The sequence below is a fragment of the Falco biarmicus genome, chromosome W (genome assembly GCF_023638135.1).
Source record: "Falco biarmicus isolate bFalBia1 chromosome W, bFalBia1.pri, whole genome shotgun sequence".
NCBI classification, from domain to species: Eukaryota; Metazoa; Chordata; class Aves; order Falconiformes; family Falconidae; genus Falco; species Falco biarmicus.
The window spans coordinates 23,618,540-23,630,942 of NC_079310.1; the positions used below are offsets into that span (position 1 = coordinate 23,618,540).

At 42.1% G+C, this 12,403-nt stretch overlaps 1 pseudogene; it reads right to left on the reverse strand.

The window, feature by feature from the left end:
• LOC130141930 (uncharacterized) overlaps positions 1-12,403 on the reverse strand; it is a 50,825-nt pseudogene that overhangs the window by 4,512 nt on the left and 33,910 nt on the right.

Genomic DNA, 12,403 nt, shown 5'->3' on the forward strand with positions numbered 1-12,403 from the left:
AACAAATTAAAGAAGAGATAGCTCAAGCAGCAGGTCTTGGGCCTGTTCAGACTGGGCAAGATGTAAAGAATGTGAGACTGGGAAGGGACACAGCCAGGTCAGCTGACCTGAACCAGCCAAAGAGGTATTCCATACCATGGGACGTCATGCTTGGTATATAAAACTTGGAGGGTTAGCTGGGGGGATCGTTGCTTGGGGGCTGGCTGGGCATCGGTCAGAGAGTGGTGAGCAGTTGTACTGTGCATCACTTGTTTTTTTCCTTTTCCCTTTTCCTTTGGATTTTACCCTTTTCCCCCACCTTTCTGTTTTAATTGTTATTATTGTTATTGTTGTTGTTCTTACCTCTTTATTCTGTTTAAATTATTAAATTGTTCTTATCTCAACCCTCAAGTTTTACATTCCTTTCTGATTCTCCTCCCCACCCCTCCGGGTGGGGGGGAGTGAGCAAGTGGCTGTGTGGTACTTGGTTGCCGGCTGGGGTTAAACCAGGACACCAAGTCAGTGAAGAAGTGAGATCGTTTATTGCATACATAAATGCTAGTTATATACAAATGCTTATCTACCCAAGTTCTGCCCTGGAATGTGGCTACGTGCAGCAAGCACCTGGGAATTTGTCTATGTGTAGCAAAGCAGTTACTTATTACGAGCTGTTCACACTCTTGGGGTTTCACTGCCAAATTTGGCCGCTTATCTGTACACTAACAGCTCTGCCAATTCAGCCTTGTTCCTCTACAAGGTCAACTTATTTTAGTCCCCTACAATATTCCATAGCGTATTATGTCATGCTTGGCAATTAAGGGAAAAGAGGGGATTTTAGGGGGGGGTTAGCCATCTTCTGATCAGGAACTGTCTGGGCATCAGTCTACCTACAGGAGGTGGTGGGTGATTACCTTTGCATCACTTGTTGGGTTTTTTTTTTATTCTCTCTTTATCCACTTAGCCTTCACTTACTAAACAATTTTTTTGCTGTTTTATCTTAATCGCCAAGTTTTCTTGCTTTTACTCTTCCTTTCCTTTTCCCCTGTTCCACTTGGGGTGGGGGGAGAAGTGAGCAAGCTGTGGTGCTTAGTTAACCCACAACAACGCTGCATAGTAATACTGAGGCTTTTCAGAAGCCTTGTTTTGTGTTTATTCACATTTATCCATTTGAGTATTATTAAAAGCATCACTATGTACATCTTAGACACTGAAAAAAAGCAGAGATGAGCAGCGGGGAATATGGTCTTGACTTTCAATCTAGAAACATTGGAAAACATGTCCTGTCTGCTTCTGAAAGGTCTGTGATAAAGTTTTTCATCTGTTGGCTGTAAGTAAACAAATTCTAGCCTTGCATTTGCACAGTGCTTAGTGCAATGGTGTCTGGGTCCAAAATTGATGCTAGAAAGTGCAAATGCAGCACAAATGTTAAATTAGAACAACACATTATTAACTGCAGATAAATTTTCTCAATAATTTCAAAAGGAAAGAAAAACCAAAATGTACATACTTCTTAGTCAGATGGGGGGGGACGGGGGGACACGGAGATGACTACAACGACACACCGAACACCAAAAAAACCCCCTATAATCTGATTTTGAATCCTAGAAGTGTATCATCAGTAATCAAAGCTGACACATTTATCGAAACTCTTTCAAAGTTGTGGTCCCTCTAAAAGAAAAATCTTTTTCTTTTTAGCAACACTTGGTGTTATACTGTCAAGGGCTACAACATAATCTATAAATTCACACAAACTGGAGAAATTAGCCGTCTATAACTTTGCTGATCCACTTCCCCTGTCACATATTTTCTGTTCTCTCCTTAAATCAAGGTTGTTCTCTCTCAACAGGCATGCAATGCCTTGTTAGATTTCTTTTCTGGTTGTTATTTTATCACAGGAGGTGGGGGAAAGAGGGTTGGGGGGTTAAAAATCACAAATGTCACAACTCTTAAAGTAGCAGCACATATCAAGTGTTAATCCAAAAAGAGGTGGAGAAAGTGAGAGCCAGCAGAATAGATGAACAGAAGAAACAACTTATGTTCAGATTCACAGGAGAAAGAACATGCAGAGAAAATAATTTCCTGAGAAAAGCTAAAGCCTAATGAGAATTTATTCTATTTTATTTGGACAACCAACCCTTTTTTGGCAGGGGCTTCCTGAGTGACAGGAACCCAGGGCCCTTTAATAGGACTTCCACATTATTTCCAATACCTGCTGATAAGTCATTCATTTACACTGAAGGTTCTCAAATCAGACATCTGCTTCTAGTTCAGGCATATCTTGAGAAACCATCTAGAAAGAAGCTTTGTTTCTATGGAGACATTTTTATTTTCATCCTTTAGTTGGCTGGAAAACATCAGCATATCCAATTTCTTGTTCTTCAAAAAGCTCAAGAAAACAGAACACAGAATTTTTCAAATTGCTATTATAGGCTAATTGAGCTTTAGATATTTAATTATTTCACTTAATTAAAACTGTGTTGGAGAGAGGAGATCTGGTATAACTTTTCCACACATTCTTCTCAACGTCTGATTCCTGCTGGTTGGCATAATTATTTCTTCCCTCAAAAACATGTTTAAAACTTTGTAATCCATGATGTACTTAGTAATCTTTTATAGCTTCTGAATCAGTCAGACCACTCATTTATTTCAACTTCTTTAAAAATCAACCTAAGAAACTGACTGAGAATATACTTCTTTCCCAGTGTGGAGGAAGGGGCAGCAAAAGCAACTATTAACCTTCTATTAGCATTCTGTGACTTTTACACAGAAGACAGAAAGTTTTAACACATTTTGACCATGCCACTAATTCTAGAAGTTAATGTTTTCTTTCTCTGTTTTTCTTTTAATATGTAATTAGAATTCACAGTGAATCCATTAATTTGCATTAAAGTAAGGGATGTTTCAGAATACTTTGGATCTAAAGATTTTAAAGAAAATTTTAAGTTAAAACACCATTTGGGCAATATAAAGAAAAAATGCATCGCAACATAAAGAACAACCTATAAAACAGAAAATAACCATCTAGTTTCTGTGTCCTGCTTTGTTAAAAATTGATTAATATTGCCTATTTTCTCTCATTACTTAGACTAACAGGCATTTAACCTGAACTTCAAGTATGCTTTTCATTCCAGACCTATTCACTATGAGTAAATTGGTGTAAGCCACAAATACAAGCATCTAAGCTGCAAAAAGCTGCAAAAGGAAGCAGCGAGTGCTAGCAGTGGGTGACTCTACTGAGAAGCACCGAGGCACTGATCTGCCAGGCTGATATACACTCAAGGGAAGTTTGCTGATTGTCAAGAACCAAGATCCAGGATGTCACAGAGACACAGCCACAACTGGTAAAAAGCACAGACTACTATCCCCTACTTCTTTTCCATGTGGACACCAATGACACAGCCAAGCATAATTTAGGCAAGGTCAAGCAGGACTTCAGAGCGCTGGGGGCACAAGTGAAGGGGACAGGGGCCCAAGTGATCTTCTCCTCTATCTTGAAAGTTAGAGATAGGTGTGTGGGCAGATGTTGACCCATCATGCAGATCAACACCTGGCTTTGCGGCTGGTGTCGTCACCCAGGGCTTTAGCTTCTATGATCACAGGACATTCTTAAATAAATACAGATTTTTGGGGAGGGCTGGGATCTACCTATCTAGAAGAGGAAGGAGACTCTGCTGGCAGATTGGCTGACTCGGTGAATTGCATTTTAAACTGATGAACTTGGGGGTGTGGGGGTGGGGGGGTGGGGTGTCCAAAGCTGTGACACTTGTGTATTCACAAGCAACAGGGTAGATGAGTGCACCTACCAGAGTAGTGAGTGAGGAATGCCCCCCAACCCTCCAAAAAAGTTCCTCCAAAAAGATGAGACAGTCCAAATGAAGTGTCTCTATTGCAATGCATGCAGCATGGGTAAGAAACAAGAGGAGCTGGAAACCACTGTGCAGCTAGAAAGCTATGATCTTCTTGCTATCACTGAAACTTGGTGGGATGAATAGCATGACTGGAGGACTGCAATCAACGGCTATAGACTGTTCAGGAGAGACAGGAAAGGAAGGAGGGGTGGGGGTTGCCCTCTACGTAAAAAAAATGATTGATTGCACAGAGCTGCCTGAAAAACAGCAGTGTACAGGTGAAGAGCTTATGGGTGAAAATTAGACACCAAGCCAACAAAGGAAACTTTGCGGTTGGTATTTACTACAGGCCATCTGATCAAGGGGAGGATGTTGATGAAGCATTCTTACTTCAAACTACATGAAGCATCACACTCCCAGGCCCTGATCCTGCTGAGAGACTTCAACCACTCTGACATCTGCTGGAAAAGAGGCACAGCAAGTTGTAAGCAGTCCAGGAGACTCTTGGAGTGCATTGAGGATAACTTGCTAAGCTAGGTGATTTCTAAGCCCAACCAGAGGAGATGCATTACTGTACCTGTTGCTCACCAATGCAGAGGAACTTATTGGAGAGGTCAAGACTGGTGGTACCCTGGGCTGCAGTGATCATGCCCCAGTGGTATTCATGATCTTGAGGGATACAGGCCAGATGAAAAATATAGTCTAGACCCTAAACATTAGGAAAGTGAACTTTCAGTTGTTTAAGGGACTGGTGGATGGGACCTCCTGGGGACCTGCCTTCAGTGATAAAGGAGCAGATAAGAGCTGGCAATTCTTTAAGGACATTTTTCTCAGAGCACAAGAACTCTCATTTTCCACGTGCAAGAAATCAGGCAAGGAAGGCAGGAGACCAGCATGGCTGAGTAAGGGCCTCCTGGTCAAACTGAAACACAAGAGGGAAATGCATAGGCATTGGAAGCAGGGACATCCATCCTGGGAAGAATATAGGGATACTGCTCAGGAATCCCTAACAGGATTAGGAAAGCTAAGGCACAGCTGGAGCTAAATTTAGCAAGGGACGTGAAGAATAATAAGGGCTTCTACTAGTAAGTTAGTCATAAAAGGACAACAAAAGAAACACCACTACCACCACCACCACCACCCCCCCTGAAAAATGAGACAGGGGATCTGGTGACAACTCACAAGGAGAAAGAAGAGGTACTCAACAATTTTTTTTGCCTCAGGCTTCACTGGCAATTGTTCTTCCCACATTTCTCAAGTCCCTGAATCTCAAGGCAGGGACTAGGGGAATGAAGTGCCTCCCATCATAGGAAAAGATCAGCTTCAAGACCACCTGAGGAACCTGGACATACACAAGTCCATGGAACCCAATGAGATGCATCCCAGGGTCCTGAGGGAACTGGCAGATGTAGTCACTAAGCCGCTCTCCATCATATTTGAAAAGTCATGGCAGTCAGGCAAAGTCCCTGGTGATTGGAAAAAGGGAAACATCACACCCATTCTTAAAAAGAGTGGAAAGGAGGACCCTGGGAACTCCTGACCAGTCAGCCTCACCTCTGTGTCCAGTAAGATCATGGAACAGATAGATCCTCCTGGAAGCTATGAAGATCATCTACGAAGATGAACAGAGGGCCTGTAGTGACAGAACAAGGGGCGACGGCTTTAAACTGAAAGAGGGTAGGTTTAGATTGGATATAAGGAAGAAACTTCTTATGGTTAGGGTGGTGAGGCACTGGAATAGGTTGCCCAGAGAAGTTGTGGATGCCCCATTCCTGGAAGTGTTCAAGGTCAGGTTGCATGGAACTTTGAGCAACCTGATCTAGTGGAAAATGTCCCTGCCCACAGCAGGGGGCTTGGAACTAGATGACCTTTAAAGGTCCCTTCCAACCAAAACCATTCTGTGATTCTATAGATTTTAGTGACTGTGCATAGACACAGAGGCTTGGAACTTGACCATGTTTTGCAAAGAGTTTAAAGCATACTCTTTGTTTCTTGAGTCCATTATGATATTTCATTTTCAAAAGATTTAGTGTTAGACTTTCCTTGTATTGACCCTGTTAAGTATTATCCCTTCTCAAGCACTGCAGGGGGTCAGCAATTTTGACTCTGTTCTAACTCATATTCTACTTGATGTGTGAGGCCTCCTGTTGATGTTATCCTTTGGGCCCACACAAAGGACCTTGAGTTTTACAAGTTAGTATGCGCATCCTTCTTCAGATTAATCAACTCACTTGTAATGTTATGTAAGGAAGACTGGCCAGCACTTAGAGGAGCAGGGGTATGGCCCCGCGAAGGATCCTTTGAATTAAAGAAATTAGCTACCCTCTGGAAAATTTTGGAAGGTGAAAAAAAATTTCAGCAAATGGATTATTGATATGTATGGAATAATTTGGCTTATGACCACCATAAAGAGGATGATCAAAAACGAGTACGAAAACCTTGAGGAAGAACTTCAGCTGCAGCAGCTGTGGGTAACTGCACCACCCTATACTCCTCCCTTTGTATTGCTTGTTGGTTCCCCCCCCAAATTGCCTCTGCTGTCCTCACTGCTTCTGCTGGGCCTTACTCTGTGTTTTCTAACGTTATCCCTAATCCTCTTGCAATGCAGCCAGTGGTGGAGAGATGGGTGTGTGCATGTGAACTGTTCCTCCCCCACCTCCAGTGTTACATGTATACACCCATCACCCCTGGAACCCCAGGGATTTGGTTATGTGGGGAAATCAAATGCCCAGGTTAAAGGAAGATGCAGGTCTATGTGCATTATTATTTTCCAATATATATTTGGGATATAATCCATCCTGGACTGATGTTAACCTGTTATTGAGAGAGTTGTTCCATCCAGGTCCAGACAGAAAGATAATTGAAAAGAATGTGGAATTATCCCTACAGCCAGGGGAAATCACACTGCCTGGCCTTAGGCTGATCCTAATTGGGATTATAATAATCAAACAGATAGAGATAATTGCTGAATAGTGGTTAGAAATCTGATAAATGTGATTAGAGCTTGCCAGGAGATAAGAGTAAATTGAACTAAAAGTACAGGAATGTAGACAGAGGCCAGGGGAACACCCCAGTGACTACTGGGGAAGATTGCAACAGGCTTTGTTGAAGTATGAGGGAATGATTCTCCAGAATTTTAATAATGAATTGGCAGCAAGTGTGTTTGTGGACCAAGCTGCCTCTGACACCTGCAACTATTTTAAGGATCATGTGCTGGGTTGGCAAGGAGAAAATTTAAAAGATATTATATTACCTGGAGGTTCTATATGTGTACAATATGTAGATGATTTGTTACTTGCCAGCAAGACATACAAAGATTGCTTGAAAGATACTATTTGTCTATGTACGGCTTTAGCAGAAAAAAAAGGTCACCATGCATCTCTTTCTAAGCTTCAGTTGTGTCAGCAGGAAGTAAAATATTTAGAATTCATATTAAAAGAAGGACAGAGATTAGTAGACCTAGAATGGGTCCAGGCTATTGTAGAAATACCTCAACCGGTAACAAAGAAAACAACTGTGAGGATTTTTAGGCACAATAGGATACTGCAGACCCTCGATACTGGGGCTAGAGGAGTTAAGCCAGCTATGGACAGATGCTACCAAGGCAGAGGAAGTTGATGTCCAGAGAGAGAAAAGACTTTCCAAACTATAAAAGGAGCTTTAGCTTCTGCTCCGGCATTGGGATTGCCGGATTACTCCAAGCCCTTTGAACTATTTGTGCATGAGAACAAAGGACTAGCTAGTGGAGTCCTTACTCAAAAGCTAGATCCACATCGCCACCCTGTGGTTTATTACTCATCTGGATCCTGTAGTGGTGGGGAATAATTCCTGTGCTAAAGCAATAGCAGCAACAGCAACTATCACGAAAAAGAGCAAACCATTAGTTCTCGGTCACCCAACAACCGTGTATGTCCCGCACAAAGTAGAACTGATTCTTAAACAACATGCTACACAAGCATTGTCCCCACAAAGAGCACGTTGCTATGGATTAACAGTTTAAAATGCAGAAAATATTACTTTAAAAAGATGTAATGTTTTGAATCCTGCAAATTTACTACCTGTTCCCTCCAATGGTGAGCCACATCATGATTGTGCTATGGTAGTGTTCCACTCCAGCCACCTACGGGAAGATCTGTGACATCAACCTCTGGAGAATGCTGATCTAACCCTTTCCACCGATGGGTCTTTGTATTACATGAATGGAAAATGACACACGGGCTATGCAGTGGTGAGAAACTTAGAGGTACTTAAAACCTCTGTGACCCTTAGTGAGTGCCCAAGAGGCTAAATTAACTGCTTTAGCAAGAGCAGCCTGGTGGGGATGTAATCAACAGATAACTATTTATACTGATTCTAAATATACCTTTGAAGTGTGTCATGCAATGGGTATGCTATGGAAAGAATAAGGATTCCTTACCTCAGCGGGAAAAAAAATATTTCTAATGGGTCTGTGTCATGGTTTAACTCTGGCCGGCAACCAAGCACCACGCAGCCGCTTGCTCGCTCCCCCTCACCCAGAGGGATGGGAAGGAGAATCAGAAAGGAATGTAAAACTCAAGGGTTGAGATAAGAACAATTTAATAGGTAAAGCAAAAGCCATGCAAGCAAAGCAAAGCAAGGAATTCATTCAGCACTTCCCATGGGCAGGCAGGTGTTCAGCCATCCCCAGGAAAGCAGGGCTCCATCAGGCGTAACGGTTACTTGGGAAGACAAACGTCATAATGCCAGATGTCCCCCCCTTCATCCTTCTTCCCCCAGTTTATATACTCAGCATGATGTCATATGGTATGGAATACCTCTTTGGCTAGTTCATGTCACCTGTCCTGGCTGTGTCCCATCCCAATTTCTTGTGCCCCTCCAGCCCTCTTCGCTGGCAGGGCCTGAGAAACTGAAAAGTCCTTGACTTAGTATAAACATCACCCAGCAACAACTAAAACCATCAGTGTGCTATCAACATTGTTCTCACATCAGAGCCAAAACACAGCACTGCACCAGCTACTAAGAAGAAAGTGAGCTCCATCCCAGGCAAAACCAGGACAGTCTGAAATCTTGATGCTGTTGGAAGCTATCAATCTTCCAAGGGAAATTGCTGTAGTACACTGTCCAGCTCATATCAAAGGATCCAGTGAAACTGAAAAGAATAATGAATTGGCAGATAAAGCAGTAAAAGCTGCTGCCTGCCAACCTATATACAAGTGTACTGCTATAACAACTCCCTCTACTAGTGATTGGCCAGATATCAATAATGCAGCCCAAATATATGCAAGAGGTCACTCAGGAAGAATGGGCTTGATGGGGAAGTTGGGAGGCTGTGAAAGATGAAACTGGAATTTGGACTATTGGAGGAAAATCCATTTCACCAAGAAAATATGTAATGACTTTGGCTAGGGGGTTTCATGATAAAACACATGGAGGGGTGGTAGCAATTGTTAACCAGAATGAGATAATGTGGGCAGCTCCAGGAATACATATGGCAGTAAAAAGGATTGTGAGTTCTTGTCCCACATGTTGGACGTTTTCCAACTCAAAATCCAAGCAGAAGGCTGGAGGATGACCGTGGGCATGGTTCCCATTCCCAAACCTGTAAATTGATTAGGCTGACATGCCTCCTGTGAGCAGACTTAAGCACCTGCTGGTGACTGTGGATCAACTCTCAGGATGGGTAGAAGCTTTTCCCACCAGGAAAGCTGATACTGTGGGAGTGGTCAAAGCACTCTTGCGGGAAATCATTCCCAGATATGAAATACCTGAAACCATAGAATCCGATAGGGGTTCTCATTTTTCAGCGGAAATACTAAACAACATTTATAAAAGTTTAGGAATACAGCGACAGCTACCTGTTCCATATCATTCGCAGTCCTCAGGACAAGTGGAAAGAATGAATAGGACTCTTAAAAATAAAATTGCTCAAACTTGTAGTCAACTGGGTTTGAAATGACCTGAAGTTTTAGGAATAGTGCTATGGTATATTAGTAATACCCCTCACCAACCTCTAGGGTTGTGACCAGCAGAAAGTGTTTGGCAGGCATTTAGCTGTACCTGGGACCTTTGCCCCACTAGGACCAATCTCTTAGATGGAGATGAATGAGACTTGGATTGGGAATACAAAAACATCTACCAGAAAATATGGCACAAGCCAAATGGTTTCAACCAGTACCAGCAGGAACACAGATACATGATACCCAGTTTGGGGATACAGTAATGATAAAAGTCCGCTCTTGCAAAATGAAGTTGGACCATAAATGGGAGGGTCCATATACTGTGCTATTAACTTTTTATTTTGCTGTAAAAGTTACTGGGAAAGAGAATTGGATTCATCACTCATACATTAAACAAATTCCTAAAGGAACATTGGTTAAATGAATAACAGCCAGCCATGCAGAACCCCACCAAACCTGCTGTGGAGATTAAAGCCAGGACCATTGTAATTCCCTAAGGAAGAAGGAATTCCAGAACCATGTTGGTTTTGTTTCCTTTCTAGAGGAAAGTACCTGGACCAGAGACTCGGCTCCTGCAGCGTGGCCAAGTGGACTATTAGATACTGTTAAAAGAGGACAGTGTCCTGTTTGGTGTATTCATCATCCATATAGAGCTGCTGTATATCCAAGCAATTCCCCAAGAGGAGAACAACTCAGGTTTTATCAGCATGGTTGGCTTCAGTTATCCTGAAACAATTGTGGCCCATGTCATCCTAGAAGGTGTACTAATAATTGTTTTAAAGGTCATTGGGAACATTGTTCACAGAGTTGAAGTCAAGGAAGTATAACTAGGGAAAGCGCCTCTGGACACATAAACTGGTGCTGTGCATGCATACTACACCAGCCACTAACAGTTATATGAGCTTTGCAACAATACAGGGTATTGATAATTTGGGAAAAACATCCAGATGAATTACACACATCTGTAATGCTCAGCCTGTTTAGGTCTAGTCATATAGCCTTTATATTGATTATATGTGTGTTGCGTTAAAGGGGGTGGAGTAATTTAGCAGAAAATACCGCCCACCCACCCCCACCTTCCAACTCTCCTCACCGAGGTGGGAGGTTAGGTGTGGCTAGGTTTAAATTCTAAGTGATGTCCAATTTACCACTATCAGTCCAGTCGCGTCTAATATGTATATTAAGCTACCACAGTTCTGGATACACTGATAGCAGTCTGCACTGCCAGTCCAGTTGTGCTCATGAACTAGCACGGCCACACTCTAGGGTATGGTTGCGTTCAATGAGAAACTGCGACAACCAGCTACTTAACAGTGCAGTTTTATTTGTGCAACAGATATACATATTTTTGGATTGCCAGTGATAGTGACTGTCTGCAAAAAGGCATGTGCAAATAAAAAGTTATAAAGCACAAAACGCATGGAAAAGTTACAAACAATACACTCCGCTCCACCCTCCACTGCTACTCTAGGATAGCAGGTTGTGTGGCTTAGGGAACTGTGGTGATGTAGATTCCATGCATGCCAACCGTTCAAAAGGCAATAGCTGTATTTTACCCTAAAAAGCTTTCTGTAATACTACGCTTCTATTAGGACCCAATTTTTCTCTAGTTCCCCCCCTCAAGGTGATTTTCCCACAATGTGGGAGCTTGTGATATTGATACTCTTAATACTCCTTAGATCCTTTTTAGTAATACTTTGTATATATTTACATTTATCAAGAACTAAAATAATTGTGCCAGAATGGGTAGCGACCCTAATAGGCCAACCTCAGGAACCATATACTCCCTGGGCTTCTTTCATTGATTAACACTTTTTATTAATAGTACACTAGCTAACTCTAATCTGGCTTTTGCCTCCATACAAACAATAGCGGAACATCTAAAATGGTGTTTCAAACCCAAATGTATTTAGATTTATTCTTAGCCAGTCAAGGAGGTGTTTGTGTAGCTATTAGTCAATCTCGCTGTTTCTATGTCAATAACATGGGCAAAGCGATAACAGATGCTAACTATTCAATTGTTAGTTTCCCATCTACACCCAGGTCCCTCAAAACATTAATGGGAAACACTGTTCAGCCACTGGGGAATTAATTCTTGGTTATCAAGCCTATTAGCCACTATTATTAAGATTTTACTTCCTGTATTTGTTATGTTCTTATTGTTCTGTTGCTTTTTTCAATGTGTTCAGACTTGTTTAAGAAATATAATACTTAGGAGCATGCAAGGGTGTAGATGTACCCTCCTTGATGACCCTTTATAAGACAGGTATGCTTATAAAAACAAAAGGGGGGACCGTCGTGCGATTTGGTATACTACTTATATAGAACTTGCTTAGCATAACTTGCTCAGCGTAACTTGCTTAGCATTAGTAGCTAAATCTGCTGAAGCCTTAGGCTACAAGCTGTGAATTTTCACCTAGATATTCTGAACTTACCTAGTTAAGTAAAAGGAGGCCCCAGAGCTGGTTCAAATTGGAAGATAAGGAAGCAAGGAAGGCCACTACCATTGTCAGCTGATGCAGTAACCTTAGAGATAAGAGAAGAAACAGCCCGCCTAGAGACAATGAAGGGACCCAATGAAGAACAGGAAGACCCCAGACCCTAATATTAATACTAGTAAGAACTGTTGTGTGAGGG